The following is a 13229-nucleotide window of genomic DNA, read 5'->3' as shown; positions in this document are numbered from 1 at the left end:
AAAGTTTGCCATGTTTTGCTTAATGATCAGGGTAGTTATTAGTTATGCTTTGAAGAAAAGGAGGTTGCTTACAGACTGATTGCATTCACTGGTGAAGTTAAATAGGCATTCCTTTGCTAGAGTACAAGCTCTGCATTGTTGATGATAACCTGAAACAACTTATCTGTAAACTTTATCAAAAGAATTCTCTTCCTTAGTGAGTCCAGCATGGCTGGGCAGTCTGCTCACTGCAGTTATGAAGAGAAGCAAGACTTATGACTTTCTTGTTTCTAAGGGCTGATTTTAAAATTAATGGTCAATTTGTGATCTCAGTAGTGTTGGCATAGAAATCTGCAATAGCTCCTCAGCATCATCAGGGTTTATTATTTAAACCACTGTTGTTATTTCCATGTCACACTGTTGGTGATAAGATCAAAATGTTGTTCCTAGTCATAGTGTCCTGAATTCTGGTCTTCTGGTCTTTTTTTTCTTGAAAAAATACTTTCCTTCCCACGTTTTCCTTCTAAAGCAGATCCATCTCTATTTTCATTTGTGCTAGCAAGGTATCTTTCACCAGACAATCATGTCTGGTCTAACGCTACAAGCTCTACACACGAATGAACTCCCACACACAGACAATGTGTAATAAAAACAAAATAGTATAGCACCTGGTGAAGCAGTGTGCAACATAAAGAAGATAAAAATTCCTGCTGCTTTTTTTAAGAAGCAGTCACTTTTGCTTTATGGACTACATTTCTGCTTTACAGAGATACTCCACAGTAACTTACTTGCTTCTCTGGAAAGTGCCTGCCCTTTCATTTGTTGTGCTTTAACACCTCTTGTTTTCTTTACAGTGTGCTGACTGCTAAATTGCCTGATGATCCTCATTTTAAAATAATGGCACCTCCATTTTTTTCCTGAAGGAAGGAAATAATAACGATAATAAAACCCATTTTATTCTCTCGACCTGTGCATTTTTCCTCTACCAGTGGGCTTTTCTCTGCAATTCCTACTGTAAATTTCCACTGTAAATCCAACCATATACTGTAGATGGAGCTTTAAGTTTTGCCAGGAAGAAGTCCACTGGCATAAGCCTTAGAGATGCCCCAGTAGCAAAAGTACGGAGGATGTCACATGGAAGACAGGATAGGGAGTGGGATTATGCCAGATGTGTTTGTGGTTTGGATTCATTCCTTTGCATTTGTGTCTTACAGATTAGCATGCAGAAAAAAACAGACCCAAGAAAATCTGGTCTCCAGCCCCTCTGGAATCCTCAGAAAATAATGGGAAACCCTTAGAGCAGGAACCCAAATGTATCTCACAAAAATTAGAGGCAACTTTTCAGGTGTTTTATTGAAGAAAACAGTACAGCAATCACTAAGCAGAAGAATTACTATGAAATAAGTGAAAAAGATTCCTGCAAACCAGAGTCTACACAAAAATGAAAGGTCAATGGCAAATTCTAATTAGCATAACATTTTTAATGGGATTAATCTTACCCATGTGTATCAGCAGCAGATGCAGGCTTACAAAAGAAAAACTCTAAGTGGGAAAGAGGTTAATTATGTAGGTAGGCATTACAGGACCACTTATAACAAGATTCAGAAAAATGCTTTTGTGAAAAAGTGGAATTGTCATATTCATTTAGAAGTATACTTTTCCAGATACTATCTTCTCGTTAGAAAAAGCGTTTCTAAACATGCTTACCTAAGCTTTGCTGGAAAGTTGGGAATCAGGGATTGCTTTTTTTCAGGGAGACATAATGCTGATCCAGACTGACACAAAATGCTTTTCTCTGTCTGCATTCTACTGCCCTCTCTCCCCCTTGTACACACATACATCTCTACTTGCCCTGTAACTCGCAAGCCTGCCCTGTAATATGTTTGGAAACTTTTTTTTTTTTTTCTCAAATACACTTGCTGAATTATCTTTATCCCAAAAGCATTCTTTATTTGAATAAAGGGAGACTTTACTGGGTTCATTTCCCAGTAGGGTGTCACAACTTGTCGAAGGTTGCAGCCTCTTTTTTATCCCTACTTCCCAGCTGCAGTTTCACTACCTCTTTCTTCATTGACTGAAGTTCTTGGACGTTACAGACTTACTGGTCCACCTAATAAATGTTCTCCCATGTATATCACCACCTTGTGTATCACACATCGCATGTATAATTAATGCTAACATTATATTGCCCAGGGTGAAGAAGCTAATATTAATTAGCCTATTAAACCTGCACAGTAAATCTAAAATTTCTAAGTTCAAGTTGTCCATTGACCACTGTAACTTCTTTTGGTTTCAGCTGGTTCTTCTTCCTGATATACCTTATTTATTTGGTGAGAGTTTCAACTAGTTCTTCTTTCTGATAAGCCATATTTGTTGAGAGTTTACAAAGTTAGTACAATTGTCAAGCAGAGAGGAATTTGCAAGCCTCTGCACAACTTGTTTGCAAGGACACCTTGTTTGCAAGCCTCTTCTATCTCAAACAAGTAGGAAAGGAGTACAATTTTAGGCCAAGGGAATTGGGTTTAATCTAGAGAAGTGATTTCATGTCAAGCAGCACTACTGCCAAGATGATGTGGTAGTCAGGGGGTTGAACCAGATGACCTTCATCATTGCCTTCCAAACTCAGCCACACTTTGTATAGGCACCTCAGCATGGAGGTAGGTAGAAGAGAGTTGCAGGGTGCTTCTCTGTAAAATGTAGCTGAAAACACTTAGGAATTACCTAGCTAGGGTGTCCAGATGAAGATATTAAGCTCTGAATTAAAATGCTTGCCAAAGCAATAGACAGCTAAGTCTTTATTTTTGTCTGTTTATCTATCTATCTATCTATCTATCTATCTATCTATCTATCTATCTATCTATCTATCTATTAAATTAGAAGAATGGTCCTTGCATTTTGCAAAAAGCCTGTGAGGTAGTGTCCTTGCATATATATCAGAAAAACTGGTTTAAGTTTTGTATTCACCCTCAGGCAATACACATCCTTATCTCCTATCAGCAGAGGAGGAACAAGCTGGAGATTATCTGGGGATGAGTGCACACTCCCTCTCTCCTACTAAACCGAGTGAGAAGCGTACCCTGTGCAGTACCTGGGTCACAGGGGGGAAGAACTGGTCTTTGCATTAATGGTGAAGGGATTGACTGAATTCCTTCCTGTCACAGCTCCATGAATTGCCCATGATATTTTTCTTCACAAAAACACTGTGTGGGTGTTTTATTATCACTTAAAGTCAGTGCTTTTCTTCAACCTCACTGCAGGGAAGGGCCATGAAAGACATTTGTGTGCATATAGCTGAGCTATACAGCCTGTTCTTCCAGTAATGCACCGGTGATCACCATCCACTTCTACAGCAGCAGCCCTGGCACCTCTGTCAGCAAATGCAACTTTTACACCCAGCTCATGCTGAGATGATCCAAACATACATCCCAATCTCTGTAGGGAATGCTGTACTCACCTGGAGTATATAAATTTAGCTTACATCTATCTCTATTATTAATAGACATTTTAATAAATTGCTGTAGCCAGCTGGAGTAAGTCCACCAGGTGAACAAGCTGTCTGAAACAATAGCTCATCCCCAACTACTGCCTTCTGTTGGGGTGCTTGTATCTACCTATTTATGTCTATAGTATGCTGGTAACATTAATCAACCCTCCATCAACTATTTATAGGTGTTCCTCTTATGTAAAATTGTCATCTGAAATGCAAACAAAGGTTTATCATCCTCCACTGCACTTCCAGCTTGCAACAACCTGTGCCTCAAAGTTTGGACTGAATGATGGCCTCCTAAGTATATCGGGGCATGGACTTTCCCTTCCTCTTAAGATCATTAAGATCACTTGCCACAGAGAGGCAAGTTTTCAAGCCAGTTCCATGAGGCTCAGCATCAAAGTGATGGTTTGCGTGTGCAATGGCAACATTTGTTAAGCACATCAGTTTATAATGAAGTTAGAATAGTGGGAGCACTACATTAGGAAAAGGATCCATATAATTACAACCACTGCGTAATTCTAAATGCACTTTTGCCTGGAAAACCACTACTCTCCGATTGTATAATGTCATTACTGCTGCCTATTTCATTTTAAATTACAATTATCACTATTTTTTTATTCCAACTCTTCAGAAATAGAAAATAAAATCCCATGGGATAGAAGCAGTGCAATTTCTGTCAGTGAAATCAGATCTGTCTTTCTGTTACATGTAGAATCTATGATGAAAATGGATCTTTTCCCCATAGCATAAATAAAATGTAGTATCAGTTCATTTGTTATCTATTAGATGTGTACATAGTGTAGCATCTTACCAATGATCCACTTTAAAGCAGCCTTATCTTCTAAAATCCTCTTTATTCTGATTATTGGACAAGCACAACAGAAAAGAGGAGAAAGTCATTCTGAAATCCTTCTTTGATCTATTTACAAAACCAATTTGCAACAAGGTAACTCCAAATTGATTTCAGGATTTAATCATCATGGAGACAAACAACATCAATCAATATTATGTGTTACAAAAACTCCCAAATCTAATGGCTATAAAGATTAAGAGTTCAGAAATATTCTCATTTCTTTACTATTTGACGTTATGGATCATAAATCATAATTATCAACTATAAATCCTAATTTTTCACTGTAAAAGGAGACTATTTCATTACAAGATTTTAAAGACTGCTTGCAAAACTGTAAGTATACCAGAAAATGTCCTGTTTTCTTTTCTAAAAATGACTCATCTGGTTCTCTTTTGCTTCTCTTCTCCTATAGTGTTACTTACAGTCAGCCTCTCCTCTTGATGACACAGTCAGTCTGCTGTATGGCATTATGTGTCCAAAACTTGTGAATGTAATGACACCAGCTACCATCTGATCATCCTGTACAAATTTTGACAGTGCTTGACATATGTTTAGATTATGTTTGTTTTATGAGCAGGTTTTGTGACTCTATGGTGTTTAAATATACCAGTAGTATCTTACATAATGAAGAGTTATCTTAACATTTTAACAACAGAATATGCATGAGAGTAATGCGACATTATGTCAAGATAATGAGATGTTACAGACTTCATCCAGCCACCTCAGCATTGTACCAATGAACTCCCAGATTTAAGCATCAGTCAAGATTTCAATGTGCATCTGCAAGACTATTTCCTTGGCTCAGTTTTTAAAAAGGTAAGTTTGTTTACCTGTGGTCTGCTTTGTTCTCTGCTGTGCTAGTAGGCCAGAACTGTTCTGTCTGAACTGCAGTGACCCTCTCTGGCCTACAAAAATGATCAAGTCCTGCAATGTCATAACTATGCAGAATGATTTATAGCAGCCTGTACTAATTATGCAAGAGGTGAAGTAGAAAGAAACATTTGCATTGCACAACAAGAACAGACTAGACTCTTCCATGTCAAATATCCATGTGCTTCTTACCAAGGAAACCAAGAGGAAGTTCCATGTTTCATGATTCTATGTTGATACCGTGTGTTCACAGTAATCTCTTATGCCCAGGATTCCAGAGCACATACGCATGACCATGCTCATCATGGAACTTCCCAACACTGCCTGTCTCCATACCTCCATGAGCCCTCTGCCTGGTGTCCAGATTTCACAGACAAAGCATGGGTGTATCTGGTATAATCAGTCTTATTTAGCAGCTAATGAAATAAATGACAAAACTGACTGTAACAGGAAAAGTTGCAGGGAGGGACGTATCTCCCAGGGCTTGGAGTCAAACTATGGAAATTCATGTCTTTAAACTCAACAGGAATCTGCACACTATGGAGATCCTATTCACAACACACAGCTGAAGGAAAAGGATATGTCATGACACAAAGTCAAGACAGGAGGGATCGAACGGAATGTCTGAAAGCAGCAGGATCAAAACCTTGCCTTTACCTATAAGAAAATGCAGGGGTAACTTAACCCATGAAGACATGCCTAACATGGTGTGGCACAACTCCTGATGTCATAGCCACACTGTCTAACATTTCCAAAGATGAGATACCACTTCCAAACTGCCCATGGAAGATGACTTTGAAGGGTGTTAACCTAAACTGTGCCAAGATATTACTGAGGTCTGTGCTGGCTGACCCTGGACAAAACCAGGAGTACACTGACAATTAAGCCCACTTAGTGGTCCGTATTTATTTTGTCAGTATAGCTACATTCTAAGAGGCCAGGTATTCCAGGTGGTCTAGTCCAAAACCTTCCATGCTAGTGTGAAATCAGTGCTGTGGAAAAGTTAACTGTTCTATAGAGAAGAAGAGTGCAGACCCTGAAGCCTGACTTCTTGAAGACTTACATGAGAGACTTGTTTTAAAGTCCCTCTATCCTTTAAAGACTGTACTATTAAGATATTATTAATAAATATGACCCTTTCTTATTAAATATTTATCTTAGGCAGGTTTGGACCTGAGATCTCACCTCTCCTAGATGGGTACTCCTACTATCATTACTTTATGCCTTGATTATAAAAGAGGAGAGATCAGACATGGGCAATTTCATGCATTAAACATGTAAACTGTGTAGGGCTGCTGAATATATATGGCACCTTTTAGGCACTTGTGAGTCTCCGGTGGGGGAATGAAAGTTTAAATCACATAAATCTAGGAAGTAGATGGGCATTAATAGAACTTATCACCACTGCCATTTCTGTAATAATAGAGTGGTTAATGAACAGCCTTGTGCCTTACAGGAGGTGAATATATTGGCATGACCTTTAAAATAGCCTCAGTCTTCCAAGGGATTACCTTATACTGATTCCTTCTCTGAGTCGTGTTCCCCCTAAACCTGTACCACTGACAACATGCAAGCACTCACCCTCCAGTAAGAATGTTCTTTCTTGCCACTATATTTTTTCATGCTTTAAAAGTTTTGCCTGTGCCCAAGAAACCTATACCTGATGAAGGAAAAGCAACAAAGCATCAAAGTTAAGAGTTAAGTCTTCATAAGAGAGCAGCATTTGTTACCTGCATATGCTACATTAACTCAGCCAAACGATGAAACTGTGGCTCTCATGGCTTCAGACCCAGGAAATGCAATGCTACAGAATGCAGAAAACCTATTATTTCTTAGCACATATACATATGGCACATTTTTTGATAACTAAATTTTATTACAACCTTCTATGGAAAAACAAGTAACTGTATGTCTCCTTTATAGTTCCCTATCCTTCATGCAGATGTCTACTAGAACATCTTTACCTGAAGATAGCTTACTGGTGGGAGGCACAGAGCTCAGATAATCACTCTGCTTCTGATTACAGAAGCAGTACAGTGTCAAAGTTTACGATGGGATTTGATTTGTAAGTCACACCTTGCAGATGTTCAGTAAGGCCTCTTCTTCCACACCATAAGCATGACATGGGGCTCAGAAAGGATTTGCAAATAAAACCTCTCATCTCATTTCTCTATGGGAAGCAGAGTCTCTGGCACTTTTCTGAAAGGGAGGAAATGCCTTGTCCTGTGTTTTTCTGGTGAACCAGTGGTTGTGTTCAAAAAGTGTTTTGTTGGAGCTTCATTTCCTTGCCTTTAAATACAAAGTGTGTGTTGCAGTTAATGAAACAAGAATCCTTCACTGCAACAATGTAAAAGACAGCAACATGGCACACACACCTCTTCTGCCATAACCTTCTGCATGGTGACCATTGTCTGGTTGTAATGTCAAAGAGGTCATCCTCATGTTAATGAGGGAATACCCCTTAACACTGACATATTTTTGTATGCTTATTCTAAGTACAATTTGGGATACTGGTCTTTCATTTGACTTTTATAAAGGAAGTGCTTTGGAAATTTTCAAGCAAGCATTTCAGTTATTTTACCGTATGTTTTAGGGACAAACTCATCTGTTAAACTACCAATTATTAATAAATCACAGTCATTCATTCCTTAATGTCCATTTAAATATCCTCTAATGCTGCTTTTACCTTAAAAAAAAAATCAATAATGGTCTCCACCAGTTCCCACTGTGATGGGCTTCATTGAGTGAGCTACTCCTACCTGTGGCAGTATTTTATTTCATGGCATGTGTCTAACCTTCATTTCTCAACAGGAAAGTTTGTGTGAGGCAGAAGTCTGTGAAATTCACATTCTTATGATCAACTTCTTCAGCTCATTGGGTATTCTACCAGGTTTCAAATAGGAGCTCTAGGAAATAATGAAACAATAATACGCTGGTTTGCACTTAGTAGGTGTCATACAAGGTTCCTAATTGCTTCTGGTTTAGCCTCTGGAAAATTGCAGATATTAACACTCTTTATAAGCTCTCTATTGCAACTCAAAGTGATGAAAATGGGTAAGATAATTTTTCTCATTGAATCTAGTAAATGTAATTTTGGCTACATAGTTACCAAGGGAATTAACTAGAAGGAATACGATTCTTATTTCCTAATGTGCTTTCTAACACATGCAGTACATCTGAGAAGAGCCAGACAAGATTCTCGGAAGATATTTATACTCTAAATTCCATTGCTTTAATCAAAGAGCAGAGAATGAAATTGGAGTCCACTACTTTTGTATCTTTATGGATCTGAATTCTAGACCTGGGTATTTGAGGAGAAGTGTATAGAGGCAAAGGGGAAATCCATGTCCTACAGTGTCCAGAGTTAGACATGAAAGATACCATTAGCATGGTGAGTCTTCATCTCAGATTTCTCTAACATTGAAGTCCAAAGCCATTCTCTTCTCAGCTCCACAAGCCTCGTTCCTACAGATGCTGTTATTTCTTACCGCATAAAGGGCGGTGCTGATAATTTAAGTCACCAGGAGGACTGCCACACAGAGGTAATTGCTATTACCTTACTATAGGCTTGCCAATGATCTGTGTCTCTTAACAATTCTTAGCAGTAGTGAATCTGAAGTTGGTCTTAGAAACTGCACTTTAGACTTGCACTGGTTAGACTTCACCTTGCAAAACATACCTTCAAAGCTTGATTAGCTTTGATTAGCTGCAATGCAATAGAAAATTCGGGCACAGTGAATACTGGGACATTGATGTCATGACAAAACACAAATTCTAATCACAAAGATTTCAGAAGACAGTTGTGCATGATGTTCCTCTACTGTTGTGTCTGTAAGATATCAGCTAGATTTATACTGCACTCCTGAAACTCTCCATTAATCAGTGTGCTTTTCCAGCCTGAATAATTAGGAACATCAACTTCTGCCCAGTCTATACCAGCTGAACTCAAAATAGCACTTAAAAACACATTTCCCTAATTAGAATGTCTCCTAATTAAACCTTAAATATTTGCAGGTCTTATCAGACTCTAGTATAAATATTAATGAGGTATAGTTTGTGAATGCACAGAATTTTAGAGAGCAGTTGTGACTTTCAAATTACCCAGTGCACTATCTGGTACACAGTACTGATGTGCTACTCATCTGCAAAGTTTGCAAAGTTATTTCTGTAACTGATAAACCTTTAGAGGCTTGGACTGTATGAGCTCTGCAGCTTATGTTACATAAATCTTCCACTTTCTTGCTCAGCTTCACCTTGAGCCCATTACTACAGTGAAAGGCTACTGCTCTATCTCAAGACTACTATTCATGATTTATCAAAGTAAAATGCAAAATTTAAGCTAAAATGAAGCTAAAGATTTCCTAATTACATATGGGTGAACCCAGCAGCACTTAACTTAAAATTAAAAACACCAAAATATATAAAATCATATTCTCTGCATTCACTAACTTGCCAGGTTCCTAGGGCGCCTAGGGCATCAACAGTCATTTTTCCTACTATTATAAACATGATAAAGGGAAATGAAATTTAATAAAAGCACAGAGATCTGGCCCATAAGAAAGCCCTTCCATTTGAATGCACTGTTTATTTTACCCCCTTTTCCTGATGCAGAACTGTATAAGTCCAACCTAAATATGCAGGTTTAGCCATGTTCACCATGCACCAATTGAGTTGCAGTTATGGCATTTGGCACCCAATGGCAGGCACTTCATCCAGCTCCACCCTCCAAGCACTTCTTTCTAGAGTCTCCTCCACATCTCTCCCTTAACCTTGTATCCCCTCCTGCAGGGAAGCCCACTGAGTCTCTCCGCTATCCCAGATAAGCACCTGGGACAGTTTCAGCTTGCCCGGTTGATCTCTGCTATCCTTATACATAGGTAAAGTAAGGTAAAGTCATCAGAAACGGAGGATCAACATCCAGACCCATTCACCCTGAGTTTGGTACCTCTGTTAGAAAGGTCTCTGTATCCAGCAGAGAGAAACAGGCAGCTCTAGAGGTTAAATTAATCAACACGATAAAGAGGAAGCCTGAATTTAAACAGAGATGAACCATCTGTTCCATGCAGGAATTTGTCTTTAGACATATGCTATAGGAATGATTAAATAAATTTCTTATAAGATCAATTTATTTTTATCCTTAGCCTGAAAAGATTAAAAATTATAATATATAGTAAAATTATTCTAGCAGTCCATTCATGGGGGATTTCTCTGGGATAACACAGCACAATACCTAGAGACTGATCTTTGAAAATCTAAAAAAAAAAAATCATAAAAATGGAGAAAAGTGAATGGAAATTGTTGACATGAACGTTGGAATTAAGCACAAAAATATCCAGATCTCTGCTTTCTTTCACGTTGTTTAATTCCCAAGCAATAAATGATTTATATCTACTTTATAGAACAGGATGAATCCTGTTATCCCATACAGAATATAATGCCTACAGTCAACTGTTCAGCACTGTAGAGTGAAAATGACTCTTCAAGCAAGTTAGTCCGCAACATCTACAGACAGTAGCAGCATAACAACAGTACGGAGATTATATGAAAAATAAAACCACATACAAAGTCTGCCATAAATTTCTAAGATATAAACACTCTTATCAAAATATATTAAAAAAAAAAGAAAAAGAAAATATAGAGGGAACTTGTTTTAAAATAATCTTTGCAAAGACACCAGCTCATCTCAAAAGGGTGTAAGAAAGTATGAAAATTAGACTCAAACTCCCAAACTTCACACTTGTCACACAAACCACATCAGCTGTGGGAACTCTTCTTCATGCTCCATGTCCAAAGCCAAAGCCTGGTTATTTGATCTCGTTAGCCTCCTTTGAGAAGTTTTTTCTCCAATTGCTGGACGTTTTCCCAGAGCTCACAGTACACACACAGAAATACACAGTTGTTAGATGCCTGCACAGTAACTTCGTATTTGGAAGTTAGAAAATACATAGATCTTTTCATGGCAATTTTGTATCCTTGGTGAAGTTTTCACAGCTCCCAGAAGCGGCTAAATTCATAGAATCATGGAATGTGTTGTGTTCAAAGCAACTTTTAGAGGTTACCTAATTTCTCTGCCATGGGCAAGGACACCTTCCACTAGTACATGTTTCCCAAGGCCCCATCCAACCTGTCCTTAAACATTTCCAGGGATGGGGCATTCAAAAGTTTCTCTCAACATCTTTGATAATCACAGGTTTCCAATAGTCTAAAACTAGAAACCTGCTCAGAAATAGCTTGTTGGCTGCAAAGAGTGGCTGGGCACAGTAACATACCATTCCCTACAGCAGCTGTGATTTCTGCTCAGCACCATCTTCCTTCAAGCAAGATGTCACTGCTGTCAAGGGATGTTTCTCCAGAGAAAGGAAAGTCAAAATAATTCAGCTGAGCCAAGAACAAACCACAAACAGGTTAAAAAGCAGATACAAACAAGAAATATCCAGCTGTCATTGGACATGGTTCAATTTCTGCTGGGATATTTATCTGGTCAGTGCTTCAGGCTCAAGTCTACCTGAGCTCACTGATAAGCATGCCTGTATTGAAGAGGGGGTGGAATCTTGAGTTTGTTTGAATAAATGTTAAGCCTTCCATACCAGGTGCATCTGTAGCCCAGCTGTGAACGTTTAGGAGTGTATTTGCTGCTGTGCAAAGAGAAGGTGATAAATTAGGCAGCAGCAAATGCAAGGATACCTTTGGCTTTCCAGTTCAAAGCCATGCACACATTCATCACTTTCTGCCATATTTTCTTCCCCAGGCACAACAAGAGCGAGGAGCTGAGGCAGTCAGAAATCCTGTAATGATTTCCTGGTACCTGTGGACACAGATGATGACTGCCCTGTGCCTCAGCTCTGCCTGGAATCTGAGGCTGCTGGAGAAGCAAAATGAGGAATTATGGCACTAGCCAGTTAAAAAAGCTCCCCTTGAAAAGCCCAGGGCTTTTCCTTTTATAAAGGCAGGAGAAAGAGCCTGCAGCAGGAATTTTATGTTCAGTAGCAAGAAACAAATATTTTAATAAAGATAGTGTAAAAAGCATTTTAATACTAATAGCCAAGCAAGTTAACTGAGGGCTACAAGCTCTCAAGTGATGTTGAGAGCAGACCTCAGGAAAACCCCTGCCTTTCCAGATACCCCTCCATGTCTGGCAGCAGCTCACCTCTCCCAGGTGTCCTCTCTTCCCCAGCAGTGCTAATGATCCTTGCCCCATGTCCAGAATCCACAGGGCCTGATAGTGCCAGGAAGCTTGGCCTGCCTGGGAACCCAGAGCAGCCATTGGCAAGAAGATTTACATTTTACCAAGGGTTTCCTCAGTTGCTTACTCTTGGAGATTTGTCTACAGGGCCTTAATCTAAAATGAGAGATCATTTCAGGCTTTTCTAAGTTTCTAGCTAGTCTTTATTCAGGGATGAATTCCTATCAAGGAAATGAATAGCAGAGTGAGACGATGTGTTTCACTGACATTTTCATGAGCCAGCAAGAGAGTATCTAAAGACTTTAAATATTAATAATCCTCCAGATCTTCAAACCTGATTTTCCCCTAAAATCCGCATCAGCTCCTTAATCAAAGCCTATGTAACCTATTAGCATCTTATTTTAAGCTGAATACTATAATAAATACTGTATATAAAGACTACAGAATGACTGGGAAGCCCCAAGACAGTAATTCCAGAATATAGTAGAGTATGCAATTACCTTTAAAGATCTCTCATTACTGCATTGCTCTGCTACAGCATGCATCTGGATTTCACACCACCTTAAAATTTAAGGAATTTTAAAGTGAACTGACTGAATTAACATCGAGATAGAATTATCAATGAAGTAATACAGTGGGTTAATGCAGCCAACAATGGACCTGTGTGCCATTCACAGCCAGGAACATTGACATTTGACTTCCAGACTAACTTTGCCTGCACAAAAATCATGCAGGCCTAGTAGTAGAGGTGGTGAACAGGAGATCTTCTGGCAGTTCTCAAGTATATCCTTCTGTGACCAGATCTCTGAATAGCTGTGCAAAACAATCCTCACAGTATTCCTCTGTAATATTTC

Source organism: Tympanuchus pallidicinctus, unplaced genomic scaffold (genome assembly GCF_026119805.1).
Source record: "Tympanuchus pallidicinctus isolate F22 unplaced genomic scaffold, pur_lepc_1.0 scaffold14, whole genome shotgun sequence".
NCBI classification, from domain to species: Eukaryota; Metazoa; Chordata; class Aves; order Galliformes; family Phasianidae; genus Tympanuchus; species Tympanuchus pallidicinctus.
The sequence above is the reverse complement of the archived record's forward strand: the minus strand, read 5'-3'. Positions refer to the sequence as shown.